The 20,442-nt window shown below is 31.7% G+C and overlaps 1 protein-coding gene across 1 annotated transcript in view; it reads right to left on the reverse strand.

Annotated features, from left to right (window-relative positions):
• The window catches only part of LOC132730142 (beta-1 adrenergic receptor-like), a 71,040-nt gene extending 50,833 nt beyond the window's left edge, over nucleotides 1–20,207 (reverse strand). Inside the window, exon 1 of the mRNA XM_060715998.1 lies at nucleotides 19,594–20,207. The gene's annotated coding sequence lies outside the window, so the exon portion shown is untranslated. The remainder of the gene's footprint in view (nucleotides 1–19,593) is intronic.
• Nucleotides 20,208–20,442: the final 235 nt, after the last annotated feature.

The raw sequence follows: 20,442 nt of genomic DNA on the forward strand, positions 1-20,442 counted from the left end.
CTAATAATGTTAATTCTTTATTTACTCATCATCTGATACAAGCATGATGATCAATCAAATCTGTTTTGGAGACAAGATGCTTAAAGTGAGCATTTATAGATACAGGCTGTATTCATCTCTCTACAGAATCTAAACATTCTATATTGACAATATCAGATTGCTGGCTTTACTGAATGCCATTAGGGTAACAGCTATATAAATATGAGTTGTTTATTTTAAGTTTTTTTTTTTTTTTGCTTTACATCAAAAGCAATATGGGCGCCTGTGACTCTCCGTACAGCCTGAAGATCTGATTGTGCAGGACTGTTTAGTTTATTAACTCTAAAATACCCTAGGTGACTAAATTGTGTAAAAAGGACTTGCCCTGAATATTATATTTTAAAGGAACTCCAATGAGGTCCAAAAGTCTAGAAAAATACAAAAATTAAATTTTTTTATATACTGTAGATCAGCTGGGGCAATTATGCAAAAAGATAATGAAGAAATATACTCAGAAATAAATTGAAAATCATTTTTTGTGCTATTCTTGGCCTGATTTCAATAAAAAGCAATGCAACACTTTTGGGTCATTTTTCAAAATCGGATATTATTCTGGAAAAAGGGAGTGATCGAATGATCTGAAATTTTGTACGTCTAGACTTACATCAAATGGAACAATAATCCCAAAATATTATTTCCATTCCCATCATGTCAAAAAACTTAAGTTGTGTCCCTTTAAATTTGTCCATTGTCTTGCAGAAACAGAATCTACCCATGCAAGCAGAGTATAGACAAGCCCACCACCCAGCATAATCCATGCTGCCTAATCATGATCAACTCTGTTTACTATTGAGTTATATTTCAATATTCCCTAAAAATGATAAATGGTTTTGTCCATATTGAAAGATGGACAAGTCCATTTAAGATATTAAGTGTGACAAGGATAAATTTAAAAAATTCAAGGTCATCATGCATTGACCTTTTAAAGCTGAGAGCTAAAATCAAAGTGACCTCTTTTTATCGGGTGACAGGTAAGTTAATTAATATGATGCCAATATTTAAGTAAAATTTTTGCTTTAAATTTTTACATTAAAACCTAGTTTTAAAATAAAATAAGACACTCACATTAATTATTGCCCTTTTAGTGTATGTAGAATTTTTTCAAATACAAAATTTGGTTTATTATAAATTTTTTTTTATCAGACGACGTTTTCCCCAGAATTTTACGGCCTTTTGTTAACATTTTTACGTACTGTAAATTTTTGTTCTGTAAAAAATTAGTTTATCTATTAATATTCCCCACAACTAAAAATAATGCCCACTTATTTTTCACAGTTAAATTTCTAAAGGCACACGACACTTAAGGAAATTTTGTTTCCAAGAAAAAAATTTATTGTTTACAACAAAATTTTAAGATTTTTACATTTTCCTGAAAACAAGGGGGTAACTGTCTTCAACAGCACATTACAACAAACAAATTTTGTTTTTTTTCCTGTTTCTCTCAGAATTTTACATACTGCAAATCATTAAAATGTTGATAAATTTCTTAACCAAAGATCCCGGGGGAAAGGCAAAAATAATTATCCATAAAATACATTTTTTGGGATGATATAAAATCTTTGTTCTCAAAGCTTAGGGGCAGATTGTATGTTACAGGCAGATTTTAAATAAAAATGTTGTCATTTGTTTTTAAAATAATTCAAAATGGGAGATTTTGTAGATTCATGTTTATTTCTTTGTATCAGAAATTTTTATAAATAATTTTTAATATGCAAACATGAACCATTAATTTTTTGACCCTTCACTTAGTTTGGTAAATTTACCCGGAACTATGATTGTAGCCCTTTATTTAAAAAATTTTTTTCTCAGGTGTGGCCCTTTGACTAAAGAAGCATTTTCAACTGTTGATTATAGCCCTTGACTTAAAAAGTTTGCTATTTAAGTTAAGAAAGAGTTTTTACAGAGATTACCTTTGACTAAATAAAAGTTAAACATTGACTAAAAAAATAGACATACTTGAATTGTAGCCCTTGACTATAAAAAAATGTAGATATAGGGTAAGTGGTGACCTTTTTAACCAGGTTTTCCGAAGGAAAAAATGTTTTAGATTGAGGTTCATGTCCGGCGGGGCGGGGGACATCAGGGCGGGGCGGGCGGGCGTAAACAATTTCTTCTGTGCGCAACTCCTGCCACATTTCTCAACGGATTTTGACCAAACTTTTCACAGAAGCTTTGTCATCAAGTTGCCCTAAAGCGCATATTGTCGGGTTTTGCGAATTAGATAAGTATTTGACCCTAATTATGGCCTTTGTTTTTTTTTTTTCCTTATATAAAATATATAGTGAACAATTCTTCTGTGCGCAAACTCCTCTACATTTTCTAAACGGATTTTTGACCAAACTTTCTCAGAAAGCTTTGTCATACAAGTGGCCTGGACACCATATTGCCAGGGTTTGCGATTTGGTATATATTTGACTAATTATGGCCCTTTTTTTTTCCTTATATAGAAATTAGTGAACAATTTCGTCTGTGCGCAACTCCTCTACATTTCTCAACGGATTTTGACCAAACTTTCACAGAAGCTTTGTTATCAAGTGCCCTGGCGCATATTGCCAGGGTTTTGCAGATTAGATATATTTTGACCTAATTATGGCCCTTTGTTATTTTTCCTTTATATAAAAGTATATAGGTGAACAATTTCTTCTGTGCGCAACTCCCTCCTACATTTCTCAACGGATTTTGACCAAACTTTCCTCAGAATGCTTTGTCATTCAAGTGCCCTGACACATATTGCCAGGGTTTTGGCGATTGGTATTAATTTGCCTAATTTTATGGCCTTTGTTTTTTTTTTCCTTATATAAGAATATATAGTGAACAATTTCCCTTCTGTGCGCAAACTCCTCATACATTTTCAACGAATTTTGACCAACTTTCTTTAAGAAGTTTGTTAATAAGTGCCTGGCCATATTGGTCGGGTTTTGGGTGAATTGGATAATATTTTGAACAATAATTATGGCCTTTGTATATTTGATTTCCTATACAGAATATAGTAGTGAACAATTCTACAGTGCTCACTCTCCTACATTTCTCCAAATGGATTTTGACCCAAACTTTCACAGAAGCTTTGTCATCAATGATGGCCCTGGCGCTCACTAAATTCCCATGTTTACTTTCAAGACATCATTCAAGTATTTTTTTTAAATCTGTGAACATTACTTTTTTGATATCGCACAAAACACCACACGCCAATATTGTTGACAAAAGAAAATGAACAAGAGACGCAAAAATGCAAAAAAATTATAAGCAAAAATAAAGGTACTGTTTACCTTTCTAAAACATTTGGGAAAAAAAAGGCGAATAGTACAACATAAAATTTCTCAATCATTTTGTTTGAGGAATATTAAAAAAGCCATAATTCCTCCTAAAAAGTTTCAATTAAAAACAAATGCCCCTTCATTGACAAAAGCTTTGTGAAATATTTTTGCTGAAAACGAGCTGGGGTTGGCATCGCATTGCGATGTTCCCTTTGTTTTTAACCAGGTTTTCAATTTTTGGAAAATCCTGTTATTAGATGGGGTATGGGCGGCGGATGGGCCGGCATGGGCGGCTTGGGGATGGGCGGCTGGCGGATGGGGCGGGTGGGCGGGCGGCGTCAAACGAAATTGTGTCCGCTTCTGTACTCTTCAACCCCCTTTTGAAGAAATTTTGATGAAACTTCAGACAAATGTTTACCACATCAAGATACGTGCAGAACGCATGTTCCGCGTGGCTGGCTCCAAGGGCAAGGTCACAGTAAATTAACATTTAAAAACCTGTCCGGTCTTAATCTTCAACCCTTTAAGAATTTTTGATGAAACTTCAGACAAATTTTCCACATCAAATACGTGCAAACTATGTTCCCCATGGCTGGCCCCAAGTCAAGGCACAGTGACATTAAAAAAAATCCCCGTTTTCATATTTTAACTTTGGGGGCAAAAAAATTTCCGCTCTTAACTCTCAACCCCTTTGAAAATTTTTTATGAAATCAGAAAATTTTACCAACAAGATGAGGCAGAACGCAGTTCCCCCAGGGTGGCCCAAAACAAGGGCACAGTGACATTAACTGAAAATTTTCCGCTCTGTAATCTTCCCCTTTTAAGAAAATTTTTTAAACTTAGACAAAAAGTTTACCCAAAACAAAATAGGCAAACGCATGTTCCCGCATGGCTGGCTCCAAGGTCAAGGTCACTAGTGACATAAACATTGAAAATCCTGTCCGCTCTGTAAACTCTTCAACCCTTTGAAGAATTTTGATGAAACTTCAGACAAATGTTTACCACATCAAGAATGACGTGCAGAACGCATGTTCCGCATGGCTGGCCTCCAAGGTCAAGGTCAACAGTGACATTAACATTGAAAAATCCGTTTACAATGATTTTAACTTGATTTGGCAGTCAAACGGTCATATCAATCCTTTGGAGGTAAATTTAAAAAAGATATGATATATTATTTCATGTCTACCTGTAAATTGTTTTTGAACAAATTGCTTCTGTGCTGAACTCGTCCTACATTTCCTCAAGGGATTTTGTTCAAACTTTCACAGAAGCTTTGTCATCCAAGCACCCTGGCAAACATATTGTCGGGGTTTTGTGATTGGATTAGTTTTTGACCCTAATTATGGCCCTTTGTTTTTTTCCTTATACATAATATTATAGTGAACACTTCTTCAGTGGCAATTCCTCCTAATTATTCATGTTTTACATTGCACATAGTTTACAATTGTTTGTTTGCTTGTATTTGTATTTCAAATACAACATATTTATCTACATGGTGATAATTGAAAACCTGGTTTCATGGCATTGCATGTTTCTTGTTATTGTTTTCTGGTTGGAATTGTTGATTTGTGTTAGCTACAAGTTATAGAGATTGTAAGCAAATAAGTTTTAAACTACTGGTTTTGTTAGTTTGTTTGATTGGGGTTTTATGTCACAGCCAACACAGTATAGGTCAGGATATGGCGACATTCCAGCTTTACTCTGTGGAGAAAGAGCTTCAGGGCCTTCCTTGCATTATTTCAGGCATGAACGGGCACCTGAAGTAGATAACACCCAAATTCCATAAGCCCTTGCGTGATAGAACTTCCCTCACATGAAAGAATCCAATAATCCTGTCGGGATTCGAATTCAAAGCAGTGATGGGCATGTGGCTTGACGTCAATGGACATTAATCACTCGGCCACTGGATGCTCCTAAACTACTGGTGAAATATGTTGAAATTATTGTTGGGTAAATAATAATTCTTAAACATATTTTGATAAAAAAATTGTCATGTTTTAATAATTGATTCAGAATGTTGATAATAAATTAGAGGATATTCAAGTTTTTTCTATAAATAATGATTTATTTTCTTTCGAGGGTAGGGAAAATAAATTTTTCATGAGGGCGGTAGCCACGGGGAAATATTGAAATTTTTCATCCCCCCCCAAACAAAAAAAAATTAAAAATAGTTTTTTTAAAAAAATTTGAATTTCGTTTATTTTTAACTTTTTTCTCTTTCTGGACTTTAAAAATTGAAAAGTTTTCCCTTTTAAATTTTTGGGAGTACGGGCGGGAATTTTAAAAGAAAGGCCCGGGCAAACACCAGTGAAAATACGGAAAATAGTTTCACTCCCAGTAAAAAAAAATTTTTTTACATGAAAATCGGAAAATAAAAATCGCATTTTAAATTTCATCAATATTTCTAAAAAATTTAAATTTAAAATAGAAAAAAAAGTGAATTATCTTTAAACCATAAATTTTTGAATAGCAACACTAAGAAGAAATTAAAAATTATGCAGGTTCACATTTTTTTCTTTTTTATTTTTTTATTTTTGCATAAATTGTTGAAAACCCGGGGGTTTTCAACGGGGGAGGGGACACCCGAATCAAAATCATTATCTGCGTTTAATTTGTTTTCCAACGATAATTTCCCAAAACAAAAAAAATAGACGGGAAATTCTCCGACAATTAAATTTTTCCCCGTTTTTAAACAACAATGACGTCACTTTTGATAACCCCGTCAAAGTTTCCCAGTTGGCATCGTTTCCTCGATCGCAACTTTTCTTCAGTTTTTGTTCTTTTGCCTTATTTTCTTAACTTTACACTCAATTTTTTTGCTCATTCTTTTCCGTTCTTTTTTTTCCATTTTGTAAAATAATTTGCAGGTAAATTATTGCCACAGATTTTGGAAGATATAACTTATTATAAGGTTCAAGGTTGATATAAACACCTACGCTATAGTGGAAATTGGAATACAGCAGCAACTTGATTCAAGTGTTTAATGTAAATTTGAAGCATAAAATGTTTGACAATTCATCCAAACTAGCTATCTTGCTGTTTGTACATTAAAAAAAACAGAAGCAAAAACTGGACATAAATGTATACAATGCACTTAAGTTTGCAAACATATAATAATAGTAATTAATTTTCAGCTTAAATTTTGAAGCACAATTGTAATTTGTAATTAAATTTTGTTGCATTGTTGCAGTTTGTGACTACATTTTGGTTTAAAAAAAGTTTTTTATTTTAAAATCCTTTTTATTTGCAATACGGGTAATAATTCTTTTTTAAATTTTTCAAGCATTTTAAAATATATAAAAGGGGTTACTTATTTTTCTAAATTGTATAAAATTTTTTTTGTCCCAAAAATTTGTTTTCCAAAAAATTTTGGCTCATTAAAATTTTTTTAAAAAAATTTTTGCACATCAAAAAAAAGAACTGCGATCTTTGAAAAAGATTTTTACATTACCGGGAAAATGGGCCCATTGTGGGTTTTTCCCACCACCCCGGTTTGAACAACGAAGCTTTTGCCGTAATAACTTTTTTGTTTATTTCTACGGGATGCCAAAAATTAACAAAAGGGGTGATCAAAATTTATTACAATATATTTACCAATTTTTAAACTTTTAATTTTTATTTTGTTTAAAAATATAAGAGGGGAAAAAACTGACATTTTTCAAAGTTCCTGAGTACTAAATTAAATTCCCAAATTTTGATTTGTATTTTTTTATAAATAAATTCTGGGGCTGATTTTTTTAATGCATTATTTTCCATAATGCGAAATTTGAAATTTTCCGCGCAGCTGCTATGCAGCTTATAGTAAACATCATAACAAGTGTTTCTCATGCACCGTTTTGGTTTTCCCTCATTGCATTAAAATTTTATTCTTTCAATGGGATATAAATTCCTGTATTTCTGAATTTAATGCAGAATTATTAAGATTTAATTGGTTTTCAATGTTAACAAGTATGAGTCTGATGATATGAAGCCAAAACATAAAGATATTAATTATTCATAAATATGAATAAGTGCAAATGATTAATTTAACAGTGAGTGTAAAATGGTGGCAACTAGGGGACATCATTTGCTGTAAATGTAAATCGAATGCTGTTTGGCAAATATTAGGAACATTATTTATTGTAAATGTAAACTGCATACCATCTTACACTATGGTGGCAAATAAGGAACTTCATCTGTTGTAATGCTGTTTTTTACTATGGTGGCAAATAAAGAACATTATTTGTTGTAAAAGTAAATTGCATATAAACATCATCTTGCACTATGGTGGCAAGTAAGGAACTTCATCTTTTGTAATGCTGTTTTGTACTTTGGTGGCAAATAAGGGACATTGTCTGTTGTAAATGTAAATTGTATACCATTTTGCTCTATGGTGGCAAATAGGGGACATTATTTGTTGTAAATGTAAATTGCATAGCATTTTGTTCTATGATTGCAAAATTCAATAAAAAAGTAAGTAATTTTGCATTCTGATTTTAGAGCAAATTGATATTCATTTAAAAACAATCTTTGCATCAGTATTATTTTAGTTAAAGATACAGGAAAGACATTACACTAGAGGGTTAATGCACACCTTTTTTGTGCTTTAATTAGTATCTGCAGAAGCACAAGGATGCTTTTAAAGCCCAAGTGAGGAGAGCAAGGTGTTAAATAAAGTCAGAGAGTGTCTATCATTGACAAAACGGGTATGTCATTAAAAGTGAAACCAATTTGTCCAACTGTGACTATAATAGTATTAGGCTAATACACCTGAAAACCTCCCATCTCCTGCACATCTGATGCAAGCTTAAGAATGTTTTGTTGGCTATGAGCATTACCAGCATCTATTAGGTACTGAAGTAGGCAATATTAGACCATGATAGTTCTCTTGCTTTAACATAATGAGTGAAAATAAATCATAGCCAGTCTATCTGTTACAACATTGAAAATTGGAATGAAATTAGACCCTTTAAATGTATTGATTGTAGTATATTAGATGGGACATCCAATATTAGTACAAAAAACTTTCACTAGAGCCAGAAAACTTAATTTTCTCCTCATTTATATCATGCGCTGAATACAAATGAACCTGTTTAATTCATTGCCTTATATTATGGAATTATTCCAGGCAACTGATTGCCATTGTATTGGGTCACATGCACTGGTGTAATTTCTAATTTGAGAAAATGGATTTGGATGTTAGTTTTTCTCAACTTTCTGAACTAGAAGACATTAGTGCTGTTTTTTTTTGTTGTTTTTTTTAATTTTGTGATTTGAATGACAACAGTTTGATTTTATATTATTAGTGTCACAATATTCGTTGAAAAAAAAAAAACCCAAAAAAACCCCTTAAGTATTGATATATAATCATATCACCACTCTTTGGTCTGTAATATGCCATTTTGTCTTTCTTTAACTGCTGAAGTTGCCCCTGTCTGCAATGTTTCCGGCATGAGTGTATGAATATGCAGGTTGTACCATCGACTTTCCTGCTCACTTAAAGAAATTCATTGTCTTTAGCAAGATTCAAACCAGAGGCAGTGAACTTGGCAAAAACTCATATCAGTAATAACTATCCAGTTGCCAATAGTGGCTATTAGATTAATAATCTTTGTATGAATGAGTAAAACTCTTTACAAAGCTAGCGGCAACTAACTCTGCCGTGCCACTAGGACAAGACCATTGTACAAACTACTTGTAGCACATAGTGAGTTCAGGGTTTTAAATCAGGACAAGACCATTGTACAAACTACTTGTACAAACTACATTGTAAAACATGTAGAATATAGGGAGTTCAGGGTTTAAAATCAGGACAAAACCATTGTACAAACTTCATGTAGCACGTAGTGAGTTCAGGGTTTTAAATCAGGACAAGACCATTGTACAAACTTCATGTAGCATGTAGTGAGTTTAGGGTTTTACATCAGGACAAGACCATTGTACAAACTACTTGTAGCACATAGTGAGTTTAGGGTTTTAAATCAGGACAAGACCATTGTACAAACTACTTGTAGCACATAGTGAGTTTAGGGTTTTAAATCAGGACAAGACCATTGTACAAACTACTTGTAGCACATAGTGAGTTTAGGGTTTTAAATCAGGACAAAACCATTGTACAAACTACTTGTAGCACATAGTGAGTTCAGGGTTTTAAATCAGGACAAAACCATTGTACAAACTACTTGTAGCACATAGTGAGTTCAGGGTTTTAAATCAGGACAAGACCATTGTACCAACTACTTTGTAGCACATAGTGAGTTTCAGGGTTTTAAATCAGGACAAGATCATTGTACAAAACTACATGTAGAACATAGGGAGTTCAGGGTTTTAAATCAGGACAAAACCATTGTACAAACTTCATGTAGCACATAGTGAGTTCAGGTTTTAAATCAGGACAAAAACCATTGTACAAACTTCATGTAGCATGTAGTGAGTTTAGGGTTTTACATCAGGACAAAGACCATTGTACAAACTACTTGTAGCACATAGTGAGTTTAGGGTTTTAAATCAAGGACAAGACCATTGTACAAACTACTTGTAGCACATAGTGAGTTTAGGGTTTTAAATCAGGACAAGACCATTGTACAAACTACTTGTAGCATATAGTGAGTTCAGGTTTTAAATCAGTACAAGACCATAGTACAAACTACATGTAGCACATAGAAAGTTCAGGGTTTTAAATCAGGACAAGACCATGCATTGATCAAACTACATGTAGCATGTAGTGAGTTCAGGTTTTTACATCAGGACAAGACCATTGATCAAACTACATGTAGCATATAGTGAGTTCAGGGTTTTAAATCAGGACAAGACCATTGTACAAACTACATGTAGCACATAGTGAGTTCAGGGTTTTAAATCAGGACAAGACCATTGTACAAACTACTTGTAGCACATAGTGAGTTCAGGGTTTTAAATCAGGACAAGACCATTGTACAAACTACATGTAGCACATAGTGAGTTCAGGGTTTTAAATCAGGACAAGACAAATGTACAAACTACATGTAGCACATAGTGAGTTCAGGTTTTTACATCAGGACAAGACCATTGTACAAACTACTTGTAGCACATAGTGAGTTTAGGGTTTTAAATCAGGACAAGACCATTGTACAAAGTATTACAGAGGGTTTGGTTTTAGTTCAGGATGCATCAACAGATACAGTTATATAGCAACATTTCAGCTAAAGTTAATGTAAGATTTATTTTCAAGCTGTATGATTCCCCTTAGAGTGATGTTTTGTACAAACCAGAGTGCAGTAATGTGACTTGTGAATGCTGACAAATAGAGCACATTTATGGAATTTAAACATTGACCAGTAATTCATAAAAATTTTGCACACAAAAAAATGGCATTGTAAAATCAAGTTTACAATGGTTTTATTGAGTGACAATACAATACACAAATGTAATTTGAAATGATCTTTATAAGTTTGTTGGCATTTAGTTTTGATTTACAACAGCAAAAAGACACGTTGGCAAAATCATTGGAAATATTAATTATTATAGAATTTATGGACTGTCTGATATAGTTTTAAGAGAAAAGAAAGTTCCTACTTTCTTTGGGATCTAGTTCTTGGATTAAATTACAACTTTACAGGAAATAATTATGTTTTTTCATAATTTAAAGAGATTCTATCATTGCATATGTAATCTTCTTCTGCAAATGTCATACTTTACAACTTTTGATATGGGACTTGTTAAAATATGGTACTTCTTTGCAAAAATGGTGCTGACATTTAAAATATTGATGGATATCCATGTAAAATGCTGCTTCTTATTTCAACAACTGATGCACCTATAAATTACATAATTGTGCAAATCAGAAATATCTGTTTCCATTTAAAATATGTAGCCCACTTGAAATATGACTATATGACACATATATATTTTTAGAATATATGTGCCCATTTGAAATACTGATGCCCATTGCAAATATGTGCATGATTGTGCTCATTTAAAATACTTGTACTCATTTAAAATACTTGCACTCATTTAAAATACTTGTACTCATTTAAAATACTTGTACTCATTTAAAATACTTGTACTCATTTAAAATACTTGTACTCATTTAAAATACTTGTACTCATTTAAAATACTTGTACTCATTTAAAATACTTGAAAAAAAAAAAAAAAAAAAAAAAAAAAAAAAAAAAAAAAAAAAAAAAAAAAAAAAAAAAAAAAAAAAAAAAAAAAAAAAATTACTGTACTCATTTAAAATACTTGTACTCATTTAAAATACTTTACTCATTTAAAATACTTGCACTCATTTAAAATACTTGTACTCATTTAAAATACTTTGTACTCATTTTAAAATACTTGTACTCATTTAAAAATACTTGTACTCATTTAAAATACTTGCACTCATTTAAAATACTTGTACTCATTTAAAATACTTGCACTCATTTAAAATACTTGTACTCATTTAAAATACTTGTACTCATTTAAAATACTTGCACTCATTTAAAATACTTGTACTCATTTGCAACAGATTTGCACATATGAATTATTTTGCCCATTTTAAATTCTTAATTCTGGCCATTTGTGTGCCCATTAAAAATACTTGTGCCCATTTGAGATAGTTTGGGTTCATAATATTGCCATTGTGCTCATTTAGAAAACATTTTATTTGAAAAAAAAACTTGTGCTCATTTAAACATTACTTTAGATACATCTTGCGCAATCAAACTTTTTGACACAAAGACTGAAATTGAATTTTATGTCCAGATCAAGACTTGAACTTATTTAATATTGGGGCAAAGGGAACCAAGTGGTTCAAAAACAGAAAACATTAACACCAGAAGAGTGCAGGCAACCCTAGGAGAGATAGCATTAGATTCAAACTTTGACACAGAACATAAGAAACAGATTTATTGCAACACCAGAAAATAAAAAAAGTTTTTTCATCTGTTCTCCACAGACAATCTAGAGTAAAAAACAAAGCAAACTTGTCTGTTTTAATTAACATCAAGGTACTTAGACAGAAAAAAATGCCAGTTGGATAATAAGGAAGAATAAAACAGTTCCTGTAATCAATTTGGACGAATTACAGAATGGCTAAGTATACTAACACTTTAAGTGATTTCCCCGTACCATCCATTACTTAATATCATACTTCGTTTTCTGTTGTTTGTTGTTGTTTTTTTTTTTTTCAAATAAGAATGAAAAAAGGGGTTGGTACAAGTCATATCCCCCATCTGTTTGAAATCCAGGAGTTTAGATATAAAAAATTTTTTCCAGTGCATTATGATGAAAGATGTGCGAAGAATTTACAAAAAATGAAAAAAAAATTTTTCTGACATAAAATGGATAATTCAATGAAAATAGATTTTACCCGGGGAACTCGAAAATTTTGGGTTTTTTTTTCCCCAAAGAAACCCCCCTGTACAAACAAATTTTTTTAACTACTATAGTTTTTGGGGTCACTTACCCGACACAATAGATTAGTCAACCTTTGCGCTTAAAGCTTAACTGCAAAATTTTTGTTTGCACACCCCCGATTAGCTAGGAAAACAAAAAAATTTTTTTAAATTTTGGGTCCCCTAAAATTCCTTTTAAACGCCCCCGGGGTAAACTTTTCCCAAAAAGGGGGGTTTCCCCCGAAAACAAAAAACTTCCCACCCCTAAAAAAGCAGAATTTCCCGCCAGCTATTTAGGCGTAACCCGTCTAAGGCTTTTTCAGGTTTAAAAATATACAGATTCCTCCTATAAGCGGGAATACGCTGCAAAATATGCAAATTTTTTTAGGAGGAAAAAGGGGGGTAGCAGGAAAAAAAAACCCTCCTTAAAAAAATTAAAAACCAGGAAAAAATCAGTTAAAGAAAGCACTACAGGAAAAAATTCCGCTTAAAGGAAAAATTCTTAGGGGAAAAAAAATCCGCCTAAAATATTTAACTAGGAAAAAAAAAACCTATTTAAAAAAACTCATGCAGGAGAAAATTTTTCCCAAAAGGAAACTAGCAAAAATCCGCCTGGGGAAATAAGTTATTCAATTTTTGATAGTACAAAATAAAGCTAAATTTTTTTGATGGATAAAAACATTTTTTTTTTGGGCTGCGTAAGAATAATTGGAACCCAAAATTGCAGAAGAAATGGGTATCAAAATTTAAAAAAAGTTTTTAAAAAGTTATTTTTATGAGTTTACCTAATGTTTTCTACATTAGGGTGCATGTACAGTACGTAAAGATCAACAAAAAACAGAAAACGATTTAAATTTTTTTTATTACTTGCTTTTGTATTGTTTTAATCCAGGGCAAATTATTTCATTTTTTTTTCACTGTAATGTTTTTTGTTCACCAGTTTTTTTTCTTTTCTTTTCCAAGCTTTAACTGTTTTCTGTTTAACAAATGGTATGTAATACCCTTGCCTGCTCCTCCCCCCCTTTTCTTTTTACACCAGCTTGGACATTTTCTAAAAAAACAAAAAACAGTCATCAGTAAAACACTGCCACCACTATATTTATATTATTGTTTCTTGTAAATTGTATGCATTTAAAAAATTATACATGCATTTAATTCATACAAAACTTAGTTAAAATTTATCTCAAACTTATGAAATTATTAATTTATTTTAAATAATTTTAATTTGGTTTTGTTGCCCAAAATTTACTTTCCTATTTGAGATTGGTTTTATGCTTCATTATCCCATTGTCCCATTTAAAACATTCATTTAAAAATAAAATTGTCATCATTCAAACAATTACTTTTTGTACTCTTCGCAATTAAAAATTCTTTTTACACAACAAAAACTAAAAATTGAATTTTATACCCAACAAACTTTTAACTTATCAAAAATATTGGGCAAAGAGGGAACCAAGTTTTCCCAAAAATAGGAAAACGATTAAAACAGGGTGCAGCAACCCTCCTATAAATAGCATTAATTAAAATACCAGAAAATAAGAAAAGATATCCAACAACAAAAATATTAAAAAATTTGTTCATCTTTCTTCAACAGACTCGATAAAAAACAAAGAATTTGTTGTTTTAATTTAACATCAGGAACTTGGACTGAAAAAATGCATTGACACTGGTGTATATACAGTTCTTGGTTAATCATTGGGTAGAGATTACAGAGGCAAGTTTTTATTTAACCTGTTAAAAAATTTTCAGCGTATCCATGAAATTATATTAATTAAAATCTTTTGTGTGTTAGTTTTTTCCAAATTTAAGATATAGAAAAATATTTTGAAAAGTCATATCACCATCTTTTTAAATAGAGTTAGATATAAAGTTTTTTGTGTTTTTTTAGTGAAAATGTTAGCGTATGTTAGTTTACAAACAATTTATTTAAAAAATTTACAATGAATCAAGGAAAATAATTTTTCTCTAATAATCGATTTATTATACTCCTGTCAATCTGGGTTTCTCCAAATCAAAATCTGTCTAGTAAAAAATTTTTACCTAAGCTTTACGGGTTTGAAAAAACTTACCCGACATAAAAAAATTTAATTAAGTCTAATGTTTGCGCTTTATTTTCAACCCTTACAATATGAAAAAGGTTTTTTTGCACACCGTGATTAGTCTAGGAAAACAAAATATTTATTGGAATTTCGAGCGTTTTCCTTTATAAGGCGGAAACATTTTCAAGGGTATTTTTACAACACATTTTTTCCTAAATCCAAAAATCATTGTAAATACATTTAGTATTAGCAAGTGTTGGTAATAACATTAAAAAGTGTTAAAAGCTTTAAAGTTTACTATGATAAATTTTTGTGTTTACTATAAAATAAAATGGATTCTGAAGGATTTGAATAAAATTATGGATTTACTCATGAGTTCAGCACTGATGAGTAGATTTTTCCCATATCAAAAAGCCTGGGGGGCCTTTATTAGGGTAGGGGCGTTTATAAGGAATTCTACGGTAAGTCTATTATGATAGAAAATAAGCAATCATCGTTTGTCAAAATACATTGTTTGTCAAATTTCTATTACCCTTACAAGCTAAATATCTGTCATATGGGCTTGTCCATTTTTGTGTCGCCTCTACATAGTAGTGGCGACATATAGGGATCACTTCTCCGTCGTCTGTCCGTCCGTCTGTCTGTCCGTCCGTCCGTCACAAAACTTGTCCGGACTACTCCTCATAAACTACTGGTGCAATTTCATCCAAACTTTACAAGAATGATCAGACCAGTCTAGTTTTTGCATATTGTAGCATTTTCCGGTTCAAAATTTTTTTCAGTTATGGCCCCTTTAATAATTTTTTAATTTTAAAATTTGCCGGACTACTTCTCTTTTTCCCTAATGCAATTTCAATGAAAAATTTTCAGGATTGATCTGTAGCTCAAATCCTTGCGATAGCACGGGTTTTCCGGGGTTTAATGATTTTTTGGGCCCAGTTATGGCCTTTATAAAAAAGGGGTTTTTTTTTTGTGTTTGCCAGATACACAAAAGTTGTCCGGACTATCCTCATAAACTACTTGTGCTTTCTCTAAACTTTACAGGAATATCAGTACCAAGTCTGTTGTGCATATTGTCAGATTTTTTGGTTCATGATTTTTGTCAGAGTTATGGCCCCCTTTAATAAATTTTTTTTTTTAAAATTTGTCCGGACTACTTCTCTTTTCCCTATTTCAATTTCAAAGAAAATTTCAGGATTGAAACTGTAGCTCAAGTCCCTTTCGCATATTGCACGGGTTTTCTGGTTGAATGATTTTTTGGGCCCAGTTATGGGGTTTGATAAAAAGGTGTTTTTTTCTGTTGTTGCCAGATACGCAAAAAACATGTCTGGACTACTCCCCATAAACTATTTTGAATTTCATCCAAAATTTACAGGAATATCAGTACCAATCTAGTTGTGCACTGTCCGTTGCTGTTTGTTGTCACAAAAAATTTTTCCCAAATGAAATTGGCCATCATGAGGCGACACATGTGATTACTGATCGCTCTTGTTCAATGTTAAGAAGAATTTCCATTGTCTAAAGGGTAAATTTCCAAAACATGAACTGACTGAATATAGCATAGTGCACAAATTACCCTTACAAGCTAAATATCTCATATGGGCTTGTCCATTTTTCAATGTTAAGAAGAATATCCATTGTCTTAAGGGTAAATTTCCAAAACATGAACTGACTCACTGAATAGCAAATGTATAAGCGCGTCAATGAAAAGGATTGCACGGCTGTGCTGATATTTTGACGTGGCATCATTTATTTTATACAAACATAGCGTAAAGACGAGCTAAAAGTTAGCATGTCAATGAAAAATTGATTCTTTTGCACTTTAAACAGTCTTTGATGAATAGAAATTATATTCATGTAGGTTTATAACTGAATTTATTGAATTTGTTGAATAAAATAATATTTTGCTCGTATAATATAATTTTATTCACATCGTTCAATAAAATTCAGTATTAATTGAACATTACCTTTTAGGTTTGTGCTCGCTTGCACTGGTTTGCACTAGTTGCATAAGTAAAGTTAGTGGCCGCTACCAGAGTAAGCATAGGTAAAGTTAGTGGCCGCTTCCAGGGTAAGCATAGGTAAAGTTATAGTGGCCGCTACCATAAAGTAAAGGTAATGAGCTTTTTTTCTGGCATATATTAAGATGTTACAGATACAGCAAATGTAAAATGATTAAGATTGTTAATTATGATAACCATCTGTCACAAGAATAGGTCACTTAAATCATTTAAAATTTTATGTGAAAAAGAATAAAGAAATAAAATGATAAGTTGAGACTTCGGGTGACTTCTTTCATTTCCTTTTCTCTCCTTCAATACAATAGGTGCTTTGTAAAAGCAATTTTGATTAACGCTCTTTTCAAATGAACACAATTAGTCCAAAGAACAAATTTATCTTTTTTTCCTTTCTTTATTAACCCAAAGAGCAAATATTGATTGAAACGTGCTTAAGTAAGATGATACTTCATTAAAACTGTCGGAATAAAAAAATGCAAATTTGCTTTAATAGTTCTTTATGGACTTTTAACTCAGCTATTGTTTACTTGCATAATGATATGTGTGGATTTGTGGGAAATAATGAAAGTTTATTAAACTTCAGACATTATCTAATGACTTATTTGCATAAAACAGTTTTTTGTATTCTCCTTGAATGAAATACAAAATGGGAGAAAAAAAAAGAATAGGGAAAAAGCTCATTTAAAATTATTGATTTAGGGTTGAAAATATTTAAGATTTAGTTATAAGTCTTTGCTTAAGATTCTGCACTATATGATTTTTTACATTTACTGTGATAAATATCATAAATGGAATTGTCCATCTTTCAATCTTGATAAAAACATTCATTATTTTCAGGGAAAATTTCAAAATATATATACTGAATAGTGAACAGTGCAGATATCTATGTGCCTGGCCATGGTCTGCACTGGTCATATGGTCTGCACTGGTCACATGATCTGCACTGGTTGAATATCTTCCTATTTCCCTTCGCGGCGTGAACGTCGCTAGGAATTAGGCATAGGTCACACCAGATGAGAAGACCTCTGTTGCGGCTCTACGATCGGCAATGTTGCGAATTAAGTCTTCTGTTGCAGGTTCTACGACCAGCGACGTAACAGAGGCCGATAGTCTTGGACATATGGGAAACCCGGGTGCCCAGTATAAATAAAACTAAACACACAACACGATCTGCACTGGTCACATGATTTGCACTGGTCACATGATTAGCATCTATTGCTGCCAGTAGGCTATGGTTTTATTTCTTTGCCACCATTGGTGGATTAAAATATGTCAGTCAGTAAATGATCTTATTAGATATTTGGACATAAATCATTGGACAGCAAGAAGTTTCTTGACAAGTAATCATGCTGTAATTGACAAATGATCATTCTGTAGTGATTTTCTAGTGATCATTACTAAGAAATCATACATAGTGATCATAACAAAAAGATTATTAACTAGAAATCATTACCTAGTGAGCATTATGTAGTGATCATTACCAAATGATTTAGCTGGTGATCTTTAGCAAGTGATCATTACCAAGTAGTTATTAGCTAGTGATCATTAGCAAGTAGAAATTAGCCATAAGTCATCATTACCAAGCGTTCATTTAATCCTTATGGTCATTATGAAACAATAATAAGCTAGTGATCTTTAGCAAGCGATCATTAGCAAGTGATCATTACAAAGTAGTTACTAGCTTGTGATCATTACCAAGAGATTTTTAGCAAGTGATAATTACCAAGAGATTTTTAGCAAGTGCTCAATACCAAACATTCATTACCTAGTGATCATTACCAAGCAATAATTAGCTAGTGATCTTTAAAAAGCAATCATTAGCAAGTGATCATTACAAAGTAGTTATTAGCTTGTGATCATTACCAAAATTTTTTAGCAAGTGATCATTACCAAGTAGTTAGCCAGTTATTATTACCAAGCAATCATTAGTTAGTGATCATTACCAAGTGGTTATTACCTTGTAATCATTACTTTGTAAGCAAATGATCTTGACTGACCAGATATCTTTATAAGCAAATTATCTATACAGACAAGAAATCTTTATATGCAAATGATCATTACTGACCAGAAATCTTTATAAGCAAATGATCATGACAGACGAAAAATCTTTATAAGCAAACATCTTTTTAAGCAAATGATCTTTAATTTACAGAACATTAACGAAACAGATCAGGAATCTTTATAAGCAAAATTTAATGATTATTACAGAATAGACCTGAAATCTTTATAAGCAAATGATCATTACAGACAGAAAAAAAATCTTTATAAGAAAAAGATTGCTACAAATTAGAAATCTTTATAAGTAAATTATCGTTGCAGGTGAATCTTAATAAACAGTTGTCTATAATATCTTAACTGTCCCTTCTTGCTGAATTGTCTTTATAAATTACTAAGCTGTCTTTCAAACAGAAAGCTCAGCAATATATCTTTATAAGCAAGTTATTCCCATTACCACATTGTCTTTATGATTAGCAACTTGTTTGTTTTCATTTATTTATCAAGTTTATAAGGCAAGTGCTCTCTTGAGAATTTGGGATATTATTAATATGTTGATAAAATAAATAGAATAGAGATAAATAATTGTTATACTTATTTATTGATATTTTTTACAAGCAAATGATATTTTTTGTCTTTTTAAACAAAAAATTAAATTAAAATAGGTTTGATATTTTTGCTTATTCAATCATTATAATAAAGGTAATAAATGTGTGAAATAATTTGTTTATGCATATTTTGGCAGAAATCACATTTTAACCTCTTTACATCATTTATTAAATATAAAAGAAATATTAAAGTTTTATAGACACAATTACATGATTGTATAGGTTTGCAAAATAGTGTGAAAATAAATATTATAGAAAAATTGAAATAAAATTTCTCTGTAGAAAAATAAAACTTCAACACTTACTTCTTTATTGATTGCTCCTGTTGTTTTACTCCATGAAAAATGTTACAAATAAAAATAAATATCGTAAAGAGTTAATATCCTATACCAGTCAGTGTAATCAAAGTGGTACAAGACAAAATAATCTCTCATCCAAAGCAACACACTGAAAATTTTCTGTAATCTCTAATGCAAAGTTTTGTTACAGAATATTAGCACGACCAATACACCAAACAGTACTGTAGCTTCTGTGATACTAGGATAGAAGATAGTTCATAGAAGATAGTTCGCTAGAACTGGTGAAATACACCTATTCTGCAATGATACAATTATTGTGAGAATCACTCCTTGAGTTTCACAGGTAGCAAAATCTGGCAACAGCTGAAATAGTCCTGTGCCTTACTGCAACAATAAATCCTAATTTCCCTGGTTCTCTCATATGCGATGGCTTCACATAGTCGAGAAATTTCATTCCACAGCTCGATACAAGCTGTGCTCTCATATGACTCGGATTTTTTTAATCAAGTACAATTGTGTTACAGCGATTAATAAAAATGTTAATATAATAACAAGTTTTGTGTGGAAAGCGTGATAGTACTTGAACGTTAATTTGATTTTGAGGTATGAAACTTGCACCACCTTGCATATTCATGTAAAGTAAACATTATCACAATGCCACATAAAACTTGCACCTTTTAACAGTTCCATTTGATAATGATCATAGGTAATTTTATCATTTTTGGATGGATGTTTTTTTCCCTCATCTGTAGCATTCACTTGTGTACCTGATAGAAATCAAGAAATGAAAATTTTGATTTTCAATATTATATGTTATTGCTATTCGATATTAAATATAGTGGACTGTTATAGTGT

Source organism: Ruditapes philippinarum, unplaced genomic scaffold (assembly GCF_026571515.1).
Source record: "Ruditapes philippinarum isolate M1 unplaced genomic scaffold, ASM2657151v2 ctg4701_1_1_1_1, whole genome shotgun sequence".
Classification (NCBI taxonomy): domain Eukaryota; kingdom Metazoa; phylum Mollusca; class Bivalvia; order Venerida; family Veneridae; genus Ruditapes; species Ruditapes philippinarum.